Raw genomic sequence first — 16,834 nt, forward strand, 5'->3', positions numbered from 1 at the left:
TAAAAGCAAAATTAGGGCTATAATAACCCACATAACCTGGGAAGTAGAGAATTTAACTTGGCTTATCATGTGACAGATTTAAGGTACCAAAGAGTGTGCTCATAGCCCAGTTTCAAAAAAAATCCCTCTCAGTATTCATCTGTGTAGAGAGAGCTGCTTACAGATGCCTAGGGAGAATGGTCATCAGCCAGTTTAAATATAAATGGTCCTTCTAGTTTATGGCTTAAGAAGGTGGCTTCTTTGATTTTTTTTTTTTTAATCTCATGACCCTCTCAACCATACCTTTAGTATTGTAAGGAGTTGAGTTGGATACTATGATGGGCATGCTATCAAAGAGATAGAACTAGGAAGAGGTGATTTGCAGAGTAAAAAAGTGTTAAGTTTTTTAGATTATACGGGAAGATTTGTTTGGGATAGCCAAACAATAAATACTATTTTTAGCAGCTCTGCTATTTGGCACTGCATCTAAAAGCTTGAGTTTGTGTGACATCTTCACTTAAAAGCACTTCTTCTTAAAACCAAAAAAAAAAAAAAAAGTTACAGGGATGTTTTCTACTTAAGATTGCAATGACTAAACAGTTGCCATTGTGCTAATGAAGCTGAAAGAAAAGCAATTAAAAATCCTAATGTCTGAAAAATGACATCCATTAAACCTTCATTATACTGCTATTAACTAAGGGAGTCTATTATGTCACACAGTAGATGTTTGAGATGATCAGTATGGAAGATACAAGTGCCTTATTTAAATGTATTTTTTTTTATATTTACCGTAGGTAAGTTTTTTTTTTTAATTTTTATAAAACACATTAGCCACAAATTGTATTTAATTTTGTTATGAATCTCTAAATACATCCTGTATGAAGAAATTATAGATGTGAACACTCAAATAGTAGCTTTACATTGATAGCATTATGTATAGTTGTATCTATAAGTTGCACATTTTTTTCATGCTTAATTTTTACATGGTCACTGCTCCAACGTTTACCTAGCTCAACTAAATATTTAACTAGAATTGAAGAACATGGGCCTTGTTAAATAGGACCATATTAAACATCGATATGTATCTCTGAAATAAAGTAAGCATACCTAATAGCAACACCTTAGGAAAACATGCCCTTCAAGTGAGAATAATACCTCTGAAGCCACACAGTGCCAGATTTTGAGCTCAAAAAATGGTTGGAAGTGAAAACAGTGTAGTTGATTCTTTAGGATACTGAAACGTGTATTGAAACATAGACTGTTTGTTCATAAAACTGGATGTAAGGACATTTGATAGACAAAATTGAAAAAATATTCCTGCATTTACCTCTACTTTAAAGGAAGAGCACATTCATAGATCAGCTCTCCAATTTAGAATTCTACTTTCTTGTTCAGGCATATTACTTATGTCTGTTATGTTTAGATCCCTGGGCTTGACCTCTTCTTGGAGATTTCTGCTTTCTTGGTCATCTTACCTTTCCTAAATTCTGTCCTTTCCTGGATTAGCTTATTCCCCCTTTGACTTTATTCTCTTTGGTTGTCTTTACGGTCTGCAAACATGTAAGAAAAGAAAAAGATTTTTTTGAAAAGGAGACATATCCTTTCCTTCCTCAGTGTTCATCTGTTGTGTTTCTCAAATTCCGCCTGAGTGAAATCATATGGCACATTTCTTTCTCTGACTGACTTATTTCACTTAGCATAATATCCTCTCGCTCCATCCATGTTGTTGCAAATGGCAAGATTTCATTCTTTCTCATCTCTGAGCAGTGTTCTGTTGTGTATATGTACACCACATCTTGTTTATCCACTCATTTAAGAGACTCTTAAATACAGAGGACAAACTGAGGGTTGCTGGAGGGGAGGTGGGTAGGGCGGTGGGTTAAATGGGTGATGGACATTAAGGAGGGCCCTTTTGGGGACCCTTTTGGGGACGAGTACTAGGTGTCCTATGTAAGAAATGAATCGGTGGGTTCTACTCCTGAAGCCAGAATATACTGTACATTAACTAACTTGAATTTAATTTTTTTAAAAAAGGTCCCTCATCACGGGTAAAGAATCTATTTTACCTTGGTAATTTCATATTATGGGCTCATAGAACTATAATTCGGTTGCTACTATCTGCCTAGAGGCAGTGAAATGCAGAAATTAAGGTTATTAGCTTTGGAGTCGCACAACATTGGAGTATTACCAGTATTAAGTAAATTAAGTTTCTGATACCTACTTTCTTCACATGTAAATAAATACAATATTAATACAAGTTCATTCTCATAGATAGGTAAACACTCAATAATTGCTTCACATTAATAGCTATAGTAGTAATTTGCTTCTGTGGAACAGGAATGTCTAAGTTTCAGAGGCACAAATAGGAGACACATGATATGATAATCTTCAGCTCTGTTGCTTAATGTTCTCAGATTAAGATGCTTTAATAAGCAAAACCATTATCCAGGATGCCAAAGAATAATCTAAAAAGTATGCCCTATCCCAAGTTATTTTGGTATAATCTCAAATATGTATAAGACATTAAATAAATATCCTTTCCATTTCTTCAATTTTCTATCATTTATTTAACAGAACTAAACTTCTCCATTGATCATCAGGGCGTAAACTACCAAGGAACCGAGCGCAATTGCTTTCTGGAACTTCTATCTAGCATCTAACACCATACTCCTGTTAAATACCAACTATGAAAAGACCCAAATAACCCAAGGTTATAATGGAGCTATTTCATATCTATTTTATTGCATTTCCACAGGAAAATCTTTTGTTCTTCCCTGACCAGCTTTCTCCTCTACCCCAAACTCAAGCATGAGCCATGGACGTGTTGAGTCTTGTAATATTTGGGTATTTTTACTGAGGCTTAGTTGTTGTGACCACATTAGCTTCTGACTTGTTCTAGGTTGTAAGTCAAATTATGTCCACAAATTTTCAAAAAATGATACTGTGCAACAATAATAGCAAATATATATAACCTACCTCTGTGGAGTAACCAGATGATACAGACAATAAACTATAAACCTTAGTTTGAGTGGCAAAATAAATATCTGAGATCAGCAGAATCCAGGTCACTACCTGCAGATGGGCTATAAGTCTGATGATAGATGCACAAAAGAATAGGGAACAGTAAGGCCTTAATAGTAGAAGAAGCCAGACAACTTGAGCAAAGGTACTTCCTGAAGAAGGTGATTGCGTTCACCATTCAAACTCCGTGCCCATCTGTGTGAAGGCACAGTTCAGAGCCATCTCAGCAGATGAATTGAAAGGAAAACGTGTGGCACAGTGTGTTTTCGGGGGGGGGGGGGGGAAGAAGCAGCTATTAAGGAAATGGACTAAAACTACTAAGACTAAGACCTGGTTTAAAATATAGCAGAGGGACACCAGGGTGGTTCAGTTGATTAGAGTCTTACTCTTGATTTTGGCTCAGGTCACGATTCTACGGTCATGGGATCAAGCCCTGTGTTGGGCTTCTTGCTGAGCATGGAGCCTGCTTGGGATTCCCTGTCTCTCTCCCTCTGCCTCTTTCCTCAGCTAGTGTGCTCTCTCTCAACATTAAAATCAAACCATACAAAATAAAATAATAGAGAAAACTACCAACAACAACCTCATTTATCTCTTGGAAATTTCAGTTGCTGGAGGAACTCAAAGGGAACAGAAACAGTAATAGGGAATAGAAACAACAATCACAGAGATGTTGGCATTTGTGGACATAAACCTTAAAATAGTTATTTTACATAAAGCTTTTTATGTTCAGAGTTCAAAAGAAAACCTGAACATAATGAGGAGACAAGTAGATGCTATAAGAAAAAGAATCAAATGGAAACTCCAGACCTGAACTAAACAATATTGAAGAGAAAATTTTTCAGAGATCACAGTAACAAAAAGTTAAGGGTGGTGGAAGAGATCATACAAATACTTATCAGTAGAAAGCTAGCGTGGCTATATTACCATCAACTAGGTTACATGGGGCATGTTTTATAATAATTTATTCTGTATCTTTAATATAGATTTCTGTGTATATGTAAATATGTAAAATATAAAAAATTAAACACGCACTGAAGATATTAGTCAATGAAATCAAACAAGAGAAAGCAATTTGATGTATAACAAATGTGAAAAAAGTGGTGGAAGTAACTCGGTTAAGAGATGACTTTTTTGTATAGCTGAAAAACTGAAAAGACTCCATGGAAAAGCTATTACAACCATGAGAAAATTCATTAAGTGAACAGGATATAAAATTGAATCTATCTAGGGGCGCCTGGGTGGCTCAGTCGGTTAAGCGTCCCACTTAGGCTCAGGTCGTGATCTCATGGTTGATGAATTCAAGCCCCACATTGGGCTCTGTACTAATAGAATAGGGTCTGGAGCCTGCTTCAGATTCTGTGACTCCCTCGTTCTCTGCCCCTCCCCCACTCACACTTTGTCTCTCAAAAAAAAAAAAAAGTTAAATTTTTTTAAAATTAAATCTGTCTTCATGTACGCAAACACTATCAATTTGAAGACACAGCGGAAGAGAAAATGCCATTTTCAATATAAAAATAGGAAATATGACAGTAAGAAATATGTTAAACTTACAGGAAGAAAGTGTTAAGTAGATCCTAAGACATAGTAGTAGGCTTGAGGAATGTTGGAATACCAGAGTAACACTGCCTAAAAAACCTAAGATACCCAAACCTAAGATGAAGCCTGAATAATCAAATCTAGATGGAGAGCCCAGTACATAAGAAGTTTAATATGGGTGACATTTCAAATCAGTGAGAAAACAGTAGACTTTTTAATAAATGGTGTTGGGCCACCTACATAGCTGTTTATAAAATGTTACCTCACATTGTATCTTAGGGTCATTTCCACATGGTCAGAGATTTAAAAATGTAAACCGTACCATTACTTAAAACAACATTGGTTGAATTCTTTCATAAACTTGAGTGAAAAGAAATTTTTGTTTGAATTCCAGAAACTGTGCAAGAAAATGGCAATTATTTTGATACTAAAATTCAAAGACTTTTATTTAAAAAATAAGCAAAATATAAATAAAAAGTTACAGGAAATTAATTTCTAATTCTATGACAGGAAAAAGGTTAATCTCACAAACTCATTAAAACCTCCATGTTTTCAAGTAGAAAATGTCCAAGTTCCTGATCACGCAATGGTCAAAGACCATTCTTGATTAAAGAAATGCCAATAACCTTTAAGCACGTGAAAACAATGTTTAGATTCACCCTTGATAAGAACAAAATCAAAATAACTCTGAAAATATTTTCTAATGTCTCAGGGTAATGAAAACCAGACAGACAACAAACTTAGTAGAAAAGGGATCATTTTATTTATCGCTATATGGATGGTGTTCAACAATATCTATCTTATCATTTCAAAGCAAGCTTTTTTTTTAATGTTTGTTTATTTTTGAGAGACAAAGCACAAATTGGGGGGGGGGCAGCAGAGAAAAAGGGAGACACAGACTGGGAAGCAGGCTCCAGGCTCCGAGCTGTCAGCACAGAGCCCAACACGGGGCTCAAACCCACAAATTAGGAGATCATGACCTGAGCCAAAGTTGGCACTTAACTGAGCCACCCAGGCGCCAGGGTAGTTACATTTTTAACTTTTTGAGGAACCTCCCTACTGTTTTCCACAGTGGCTACCCCAGTTTACATTCCCACAAACAGTACAAGAGGGGTCCCAACAATTGTTGTTTCCTATGTTGTTGATTTTAGGCATTCTGACAGGTGTGAGGTGATACCTTGCTGTAGTTTTGATTTGCATTTCCCTGATGATCAGTGATGTTGAGCACCTCTTCACGTGTCTGTTGGCCATCTGGTTGTCTTCTTGAAGAAATACCTGTTCATGTCTTCTGTCAATTCTTAACTGGATACATTGTGTTTTTTGTTTGTTTGTTTGCTTGTTTGTCTGGTGTTGCGTTTTATAAGTTCTTTGTATATTTTGGAAACTCCCTTTTTATCAAATATGCCATTTGCAAGTATCTTCTCACTTTCTGTAGGTTGCCTTTTATTTATTTTTTATTGTTTGCTTCCCTGTGCAGAATCTTTTTATTTTGACTTAGTCCCAATAGTTTATTTTTGTTTTTGTTTCTTTTTCTTCTGGAGGCATATCTAGAAAGAAATTGCTATGGCAGCATATTGATATCTTAATAGTCTTTTTTTCATCATCTCAGTGGAGATATGTGCAGAGTTGATAGAGCACATGTTGGAATTGTACACCACGCAGTGCCACTGAAGGCAAAAGGGGTTGCCAAATTTATCCGTATAATTGAAGATTTCTAAAGCAATAGTAAGCTAGCGTCACTGATGCGTGCATTAGTCAGAATCACCTCTGAGATAGTCTTTAAACACTATCAGGTGAATTTGAGTGGAAATTGTAAGTTTTACCTGCTTCATAAAGAACAAAACTAAGTTTGCACTAAGAGCAGTTATTGTCACTCTTTTAAGTCAGAGATAAATCTCAACATCACCAATGGTGGCAGAACAGAGCAGGACAGGCCTCCTGATGCGATGAAATCTGAAATGTACAGCATCATCTCTTCAGTAATCTTGCCCAAATCATTTAACCTGAATCTCTTTGGGTCTTAAGATAAAGCATCCATTTTTCCAGTAATGAAAGGTTGTTGGATTGTCAAATGCCACTGTAACAGACCCATGCAGAAGGTAGGAAACCTCTACAGAGCAAAACATTCATTCCCGTGTCAAAGGGAAGACACACTAAACAGACAGATTAAAACATTAAACAGACAGATTAAAAAGGCCACCGAAAGGTTAGATTATTGGATAATTATCACTTCATTGAGCTATAGATGATAGTGGGGGAAATAGAGAAAATATGAATATAGATCGGCTATTAGATACAGTTAGAAGATAATTGTTCCTTTTGTTATGTCTGTTAATCATGTCACAGTTATTATGTAAAGGAGTTCTTATTTTTTAGAGATTCACAGGAAAGTATTCATTGTTGAAATGTAATTATGCCTGCAGTTTATTTTAGAATACTCTTGAAAACATAGTTGAGGTGAATAGTTTTAATTCTTCAAGGTATTATACCTACAAGTTTTCATTTTCTTCTGCACATTCCATTTGTTTCAAGTTTTTTTAATGTTTATTTATTTTTGAGAGAGAGTGAGACCATATGAGAGACAGAGCACAAGCAGGACAGGGGCAGAGAGAGAGACACACACAAAATCCAAAGCAGGTTCCAGGCTCTGAGCTGTCAGCACGGAGCCCAATGTGGGGCTCGAATCCACGAACCGCGAGATCATGACTTGAGCTGAAGTTGGAAGCTTAACCAACTGAGCCACCTGGGAACACCTTGCATATTCTATTTGTTTTAAATGTTTCTGTAACTGAAAGGAAAAACAAAAAGACTGACTGGAGTTTTATTGCTTCTTGTACTTTTCTTTTCACCCATCCATATAAACTCCAGAAGGAATCTGAACTCCTTCCATAACGACATTATTAAACTCAGACATGTAGATGACTCCTGTAAGAAAAAAAAAAATTCAAACCGACCTTTATAATTGTTTGAAGACAAGGACATGTGTTTTGTAACTGAAAAATAAAAATATATGTTATCAGGGTACCTGGGTGACTCAGCTGGTTAAGCATCCAACTCTTGGTTTTGGCTCAGGTCATGAACTCACAGTTCGTGAGTTCGAGCCCTGCATCAGGCTCTGCACTGACAGCTCAGAGACTGTCTGGGATTCTCTCTTCCCCTCTCTCTCTGCCCCTCCTCTGCTTTCTCTGCCTCTAAAAATAAACATATATATATATATATATATGTATATATATATATACACATATATATCATATATATCACATATATATCACATATGTATCACATACATATCACATATATATAATCACATATATATATCACATATATATAATCATATATATATATAGGTATATATTACCATAGATATCAGGATATTTAACTTATTGTCAGTTTTTCAAAAAGACTAGGGATCAGCAGCTACCTTGGAAAGTGAATAAACACCTGAGAATCGTAAATGTTTGAAATTTGTATTGATCTATAAAATTATTATCCGTCTGTTTTCTTAAATATATTCAAATACTTTTTTAAACCAATTTTGTGTTTGACAACCTTACCATTTTTGTAGAAAATAAACTTTATTTTCCCTAATCCCTTTCACCTTCCTCTTTGATCTTATTCTAGTAGGGGACAGGGAAGAATTTAATGAGTAATACCAGCATAAAAATTAGTTTATAGCCAGTATAACTAATCTGTTTGATCATTCGAAAAATATAGCTACAGTGAGTGTGTATAAATCTGGATCTATGTACTAAATTGAGCTAACTATCAAATCATGAAATAAATTGAGTCACCTCAAATTGCCTTTTAGTTAATCTCTACTGTGTCAAACAAGTGAGTTAAACTCCTGAGTTTGAAATTTGTGGGATGAGATGAAATTCTCTATCATTCCCCACCAACACTAGCCATTTGATCTCATCAGGTCTTATGTTTGTACACAGTAGATGAAATGTAATTAACGCAGGGTAAGAGCCTTAGGAAAAAGTCAATTGCATCAAAGAGAAAAAAAAAAAGTACAACATAACCCAAAGCTAAAATCAAATAAAATGCAGATTTGCAACTGGCTCAAAATTAATACAACAACTGCATCCTGGAAAAGAAGATTTAATAGCTTGTGTTATTACAATTTCTGTATTATTAGAAGGGATATTGTTTGGAGCAATATTAAAAATCCCATCAAGCAACACTGGAACTTACTCTTTAAAGAGAAATATTAAGAAAATATAATATCTTATTAAAATCACCTGTGGAAGCAACAAAACCACAACATATCATCAAAATAAGAAAACATGTTATTCGCTAACGCAAATTAGGAATTTAATAAATTTGGAAATTTAAATTTTTATGCAAGTCGAAGAATCTTGTGATCCTGGATCTGTAGTATATGTTATTTTCATAAAGATGATTATGAAGTTTAATGCTTAATTAGCATGCAACTAATAATAGTAGGATAATTGACTAGTATGCAGGTATGATACATATAGTTCCATACCTCTTATATAAAAATAATTTCCATTCTAACCATTTGAAATGGACTTTTCAATTTCACCTAATCAACAGAAGGGTGAAGTATATCTGGCATTTAACTTTATTTAAAAATGAAATAATGTGAGAGCATCAAATAGATTAAGCTTTTCTGTTGATGTTATTTAATTTTTTTGTTTGTTTGTTTGTTTCCTTTCGGGTTAGCTTTATGTAAATAAAACCTCTTCAGAAGATCCAGAATAGCACCTGGTGTTTAGGTAGACTTGCCCCATCATGACTAATATGCACTTAGTGTTTCTATAGTAGTCAGAGTTGTAATTTATTGGTCTATATTGTTTTTCACAAAATAAAATAAGCAAACTTATTTTTTTTAGGAGAAAAGGCACAACAAAGTTATGAAAAACAAAAGGGAGTGGTCAGCTTTAAACATGCTGGGGAATGTTTTCCTCCTCTACAAACCTTTATAAATGGCTTCTCAAATGTCATCGTGATAGACTTACCTTTTTTGTATGTTAACACTGAACTACCAAAATGCACTTCTACTGTCAAATGGTAGTTACCCTGAGTAATCATAATCAGTATTTGTTTCCCTCAATTAGTTACCTGAAAACGTTACCAGATAGGTTTTTAAAAGAAATCAAATAAAGACACACTCTTGGAGAATCGTCTACATAAAATATTAAGTCGCTATAGGTTAGTACATAGTAGAGATTCTTTACTCACTTTTAAAATTAACCTATTACTCAAGTGAATCCATGTAAATAGGTGTTATTAAGAATTTTTCTTCTTTTAAAAATTTTTAATTTATTTTTTTCAAATTTTTAAAATTTATTTTTGAGAGGGAGGGAGAGAGAGCGCGCACATGCACACACAAACGGGAGGGGCAGAGAGAGAGGGAGACACAGAATCAGAAGCAGGCTCCAGGCTCTGAGCTGTCAGCACAGGGCCCCACGCGGAGCTCAGAATCATGAACCGTGAGATCATGATCTTAGCCGAAATCAGACGCTTAACCGACTGAGCCAACCTGGCACCCCAGATTTATTCATATTTAGTATGTTCAAGGGATTTAACTCAAATTGAAGTGAGTTGATACGTAACTGTGCAGACTATGGTACCAAATCACTTGTGTATGACCTTGGCTGTCTCTCACTTTGTGGCTTTGGGCAAGTTACTAATGCTGTGTGTGCCAATTTCCCAAGGTGCAAATGGGGGACATAATGCCTAATTTTCCCAGCATTAGTTAGAATACTGTTTGCATATACCAAGTGTTCAATAGAGGTTGCCCATTAATAGCATTTGTTCAGGTATTTAAAACAATAACAACAATAATTTCCAGATGGCACACATGTTTTAAATGCCAAAAAATAAATCAGAAGATAATTTGTTTTATTATGTTGGAGGAGAGAACCCTTTCGAATTATGTCCCAGCCTATAAGAAATGTAAGACTATGAGGGAAATGGTCAGCAGCTGGCTTGAAATCTAATCCCTCCTTTTACCAAGAGGTTGCTGCCAGCAATGAAAGAAGGAAAGTGACCCAGACAAGTCGGGAAAATACACGAATGGCAGACCTGCGGGCAAGTTCACTTAATGGTATTTCTATGGTAGAGACAGACAGCCCTTATCTCTAGTGCGCTTTAGGAGCGTATAATTGGTGTGTCTAGATTATTTATGGTAAATTCAAAGGGAGTCTATATAATTAGGGGTCATATAAAACACTATGTTATTTATACTGTCAGAGTATGAAGCAATGGTATGCTGTAAGACAGCCCCCTTCTGCATAAACGATCTGATCACATACAAAACTTGAAGACCTCACACTGTAATTAATCTGACCCAGGCAAAGAAAATCCTAATATCGAAAGCAGGGACCTGGGGGGTTCTCTTGGTGAACTCAACTACTTAAGGCTCTGCAGCAGGACAGTGTCTTCCTATATTCACTCAGTTATCACTAAAACTTAATACTGGTTAAAATCTCTTAATTTGTGCTGATCTAAGCAGCCTGGGGCTTGAAAAGGTGTCTCCTTGAGAGGTTGGCCTCAGGGATACTGAGCCTCATGCCATCTCTTCTTAAGCAGCTGATTCTCACTGTGATGCAAGATGCCTTGTTCCATGTCATTATTCCAGCTTGTTGTCTTCCAAAGACTGGATGCTTTTAGGAAGATTTGTATGTAATAAAGTATCTTTATGTTTCCATAGTCTCAGTTTTGTATGAATTTCTTCATCTACCTTTTCCTGAAGTAGACTTTGAGGTCTCTCTAAGGCCAGAGTCCATGTTATTCCTTACCTACATGTGATGAACTTTGCCCCCGACAAATCATCACTCCTCCCCCACCATGTCCAATGTATGTGGCTGATGTCATGATGAAGAGCCAGCACATTGTGCTACCAATCCCCCTATAGTTTACAACACAGGTAAATGGTACTTTAACACTTCAGGAAGCCCTGTTGATCTATAAAGTTCAGTTCTCAGAGTGAATTGTGTTTGTGATCCCTAGTTTACAGTACTGTCTATGAGGAGCAGTCTGACTGTCCGGGCAGACTGAGCATTAGAAATAGAAATAAAATACTGGGAAAGAAAGGCTTGGGACATGTCTAGGGATGGAGAGAGAATTGCCGAGTCAGGGGCAAAGTCACGGTGAGAAATAAAACAGAGTCCAAAGAAGTAGAAACATTTCAGTTTGGAATGTCCTGGAACTATTTTCCTGTACGTATGGGTCAGTGTTTATAAATATATCACATCAACTTTTTTTTATCTTTTCATTTTTTTTATATATATGAAATTTATTGACAAATTGGTTTCCATACAACACTCAGTGCTCATCCCAAAAGGTGCCCTCCTCAATACCCATTCAAGAATGCGTTCACCCCATGTAAAAGTACTTGACTTAGCTCTCTGGAGGTACAAGCGTGGCTGAGAATGTGTCCCGCAGCTCTCAGAGGAAGCTTTATGTGTATACATTCGATACATTAAAAGATATTTAGCATCAGTGCACTATTAATTAATGTGCTGTTTGCAGGATGGGTGTGTGTTCCATGCACTACCTCTGGCTAAAACACCCGCCTGTTAATTTCATCTCTGTGTTGTATAAGGATCCTGTGCTTTGTTGTTGTTTGCCTTTTTAAAAGCATGCATATGCCATGTTAGTCGACTTCAGTACCTAAATACAAGAATATGGTAAGTGTTCTACAACATATGTCCAGCCAGGCAACAAAGGTGGTGACGACAGGCTGTCATGAAAACCAGCAGGCATAAGATGTATTAAACAGCAGCACTGTTTTTGGAAAAGCAGAAGTAACAGAATGAACAAAGGTAGTTAACGCATCAAGTACTGAACTTTAGGGAAGTCTGGGTGACTCAATCAGTCAGGCGTCCGACTCTTGGTTTCAGCTCAGGTCATGATCTAGCGGTTCATGGGTTCAAGCCCCAAGTCAGGCTCTGCGCTGACAGCTTGGATCCTGCTTGGCACTGACTCACTCTCTCTCTCTCTCTCTCTCCCCCTCTCTCTCCCTCTCTCAAAATAAATAAATAAAACTAAAAAAATACAGAACTTTAATAAAAATCTCTTGTGACAGTATATTTTTTTATTGCCAAGTGCTCGAACCAAAAACTAACAGAAAAAGCTGGCTTGTTTCAAATGTCCACTTTGCCCTGAGCCAAATCTTGAAGTGTACACAGAATTTTTATAATAAAACCCCTAATATGTGAATAGATGGTGATTAAAAGTGAACTTGACCTTATGCATAATATAGAATGTAAATCAAAATCTTCCACGATCTCTGCTTCAGTTACACCAGACTTTTTTCATGTTACCAAGTGTCTGGTTTTTTGGTTTGTTTGTTTGTTTGGGGTTTTTTTGCCCTGTACTTCACAGTCCTTGCTACTCCACTGCCTTTATGTGAGAAAAACAGAAGTGCTTACTGATTGGCCTTAGTGATTTATGGGGGTTTTTGGCAACAAGCTACCTTGGAAAGAAAGCATGTCCTTATAGAGTGATTTCATCTGAACTCAGTTTCCTGCAGGACTGGGCCCCTAGGTTCTGGGTAGACTGCATTTCCAGCCCTTCTACCCTTGTAAGTGAGCTCAGCTGCTTGTGTGTTCAAGTAGTCTGTTTCTCTTTCAGTCCCAAACCACTCTCATGCTAACCCTGTAACATGGAAGCATAGAAAAAGGAGCAAGGTCCTCCCCAACAGCCCACATGGCACTCTGCACTCCATTGTGCCATTCTGCAAGTTTCAGAGTGAATGGGTGGCCATGCTTCATTTCATCCTGACTTGTTTCTTCAGTACCAGGTGGAAACCTTGCTGGTTGCCCCAAGACCTTCATACATCATGGTGCTTGGGAAGATGTACCCCACATCTTGCTAATTCATTTCACTGTTCAGACCTCAGCTTATATACTTCTTTTTCACAGGTTTTTCTAAATCCCCCTAGTTCATCTCATTTACACACTCTTAAAGCTTCCTAAAATTTTTATAGGTGTATTTATGTAGCACTCATAATACTCTAGGTAGGGATATTTATTTAAACATTGTCTTCCATATGGGCTGTAATATTCTTGAGAGCCAGGATAATGTGTATTTTCCTTACTGTTGAATACGTGGATTATGGAAAAGACTCAGTTCAAATAAGCAGTTGTTAAATAAATGGTTGAAGGGAATACCAACTGAGTAAAGAAAGTATAGATATTTATTATCTGTGAATGTTATTATCCACTTCTTGTTGGATAAGATAAACAAGTATAGCCCATTTTCAGAATTTCGGTGAATGGATTTGATAAACTGTGCATTAAGGAGTTAATTGATATTCATGGATTCATTCTATAGCTACTTAGAAATTGCTCGTTGTATGCCTGACCCTGTCCTGGGCCCTGGGGATATAGTGTTGGGCAACACATACAGTTTCTAACGTGGCTTACAGCTCTGTGGGCAAGACAGACAACAATTGATGATACCAATAAATACTTCATATACTTAATATTCACCTGACATATCTGATATGAAGGATATGCAGGGTCTAAAGTGCAGTATAATAGAGCAATGACAGTTTAAAATTGAGGCTGGTAAATTCAAGTAAGAATGAGTTCTGAATCGCAAAGTTGAGTCATTCTTATAAAAATGACAGCGTCAGGGGAAGATGGTAAACAGTGTTCTGGGACTGTGAATCAAGAACTTGTCAGAGTCACTGTTCCACCAGGCAAAATTCATCATGTGATGGTCTTTGAAATATATCATTTTAGTGTTCTAACAAATGTAGTAGAGGTAGCCACAGCCAACCATGGGATCTATGAGAAACATTGGAATTGACTCTGTCGAATTACTCACGCTTCTCTACAATCCTCATACACAGCACATAAAATGAGATATCAGCTGATGGTTTTGTTTTTCGGATTTACTGTTTTAAAACCTCACTGTGAAAATTTCCCTTTATAGAGGACCAGTGGATAAATCCTATATAAAGTAGATAGTTGCTAGATTACATTCGGGATATTACATTTTCTCTGACAATCCAAGGCATGGGTTTGTCGAAACAAATCTCACCTGCCCTGTTTATTGTTAGCTAATGAGTAGACAGTGCGTATTTATAGCTAAGATGGCATAACAGAGTAAGCTCTCCCTGTTCTGCCATAAAGAGGAGCTACTTTAATACTTGCAGTTCATCTAATATAGTGTGACAGAATTATGGCATACCTGTCTGCATGTAAATGAAAATAAACAGTTGAAAAGTAAACACAAGGGATGCAGTGACTCATTATGGTAATAGTTAGAATACACTGAAAAGCACAATGCACAAACCACAAAAAATAAAAACGGGTACCAGACTTGATTTCCTCCCCCTTTTTTATGGAAGTAGAGTAGACCCACAGTGTCACATTAGTTTCACACATACATAACGGTGATTCAACATCTCTGTGCTTTATGCCGTGCTTACCACCACGGGAGCTACCATATGTCACCTATGACACTATTAGGACACCATTCACCATTCACCATTCCCCTTGTGCACCTTTTATTCCTGTGTCTTATTCATTCCATAACTGGAAGCTTGTATAGCCTGCTTCTCATCATCCATTTCTCCCTGCCTTTTCCCCTCTGGCAACCGCCAGTTTGTTGCCCGTGTTTATGGCTCTGTTTCTGCTTTGTTTATTCATTTGTTTTTTTTTTTTTTTTGATTCCACATGTAAGTGAATAAGAAGGTATTTGTCTTTCTCTGTTCAACTTATTCCATTCACATCTTCTAGGTCTGTCCATGTTCTTGAAAATGTCAAACTCTTATTCTTTTAAGTGACTAATATCCCATTGTGTATATATACTATATCTTCTTTATCCATCCAGGATCAGTGGATAAAGTTAGGTTACTTCCATATCTTGGCTATTATAAATAATGCTGTATTATATGTAGAGGTGCATATATCTTTTTAAGTTACTAGTGTTTTTACTTTCTTTGGGTATATACCCAGCAGTGGAATTACTGCATCGTATGTTATTTCCATTTTTAATTTTTGGTGCATCTTCCATATTGTTTTTCACAGTGACTGTCCTAACAGACATTCTCACTAACAGTACAGGACACTTGCTTTTTCTCCACATCTTTGCCAACACTTACCATTTATTGTCACTTTAATACTAGTCATTCTGACTGCTTGGAGGTGATACCTCATTGTGGTTTGGGTTTTCATTTCCCTGATGACGAGTGATGTTGAGCACCCTTTCATGTGTCTTTGGCTATTTGTATATCTTACTTGGGAAAAAAAAAAAAAAACATCTAATCTGGTCCTTTGTCCATTTCTTTTTTTTTTCTCTGCCATTTCTTAAATGGATTATTTGTGGGTTTTGTGTTGAGTTGTACAAGTTCTGCATACATTTTTGGTGTTCATTCTGTATTAGATGTATCAATTGTGAATACGTTGTCCCATTTGGTAGGTTGCCTTTTCATTTTCTTGATGTTTTACTTCTCTGTGCAAAATCTTTTTATTTTGGTGTAGTCCCAGTAGTTACTTTTTGTTTTTGTTTCTCTTGCCTGAAGCAACATCTAAAAAAATGTTGGTAAGGCCAATTTCAAAAAGATTACTGCCTGTTTTCTTCTATGGGTTTTATGATTTCACATCTACTATTTTGGTCTTCTGAATTTACTTTTATGTTTGATATAAGCAAGTGGTCCAATTTCATTGATTTGCATGTAGCTATCCTGTTTTCCCAGCACCACTTAGTGAAAAGACTGTCTTTTCCCCATTATGTATTCTTACCCTCTTTTCTCATACATTAATTGACCATATATTTGTGATTTTATTTCTGAGCTCTCCATGTGAGCTCACTGATCTATGTGTCTGTTTTTATGTCAGTACCATACTGTTTTGATTACTATAACTTTGTAATATAGTTTGAAACCAGGGAGTGTGAAACCTTTCAAGATTAATTTTGATATTCAAGGTCTTTTGTGGTTCCACACAAATTTTAGAATACTTTGTTCCCATTCTATGAAACGTGCCATTGGTATTTTAATTGGGATTGCATTAAATATGTAGATTATGTGGGTGTAGCATGGACATTTTAAAGTAGAATGATTTAATGTTCCCTTTATATATAAGTGGTTTACTCTAATATTTAGCTCTCCAGATGACATTGAATAAACACATTAAGGGTGTCAGGATATGGGTTCACTAAAGAGGAAAGAATAGGAAAATAGTAAATCTTGTTTCAGTACAGATTGTGTTGAAAAGAGAACATAAAAAAAAAAAATGAAAGTGAACATTTCTATCAAAGGATCCTAATGGCTAACTTAGCAAAATTTGCAGAAAGTAGTACAACTTTGTTGTGG

This window comes from Prionailurus viverrinus, chromosome A1 (genome assembly GCF_022837055.1).
Source record: "Prionailurus viverrinus isolate Anna chromosome A1, UM_Priviv_1.0, whole genome shotgun sequence".
In the NCBI taxonomy this organism is placed as follows: domain Eukaryota; kingdom Metazoa; phylum Chordata; class Mammalia; order Carnivora; family Felidae; genus Prionailurus; species Prionailurus viverrinus.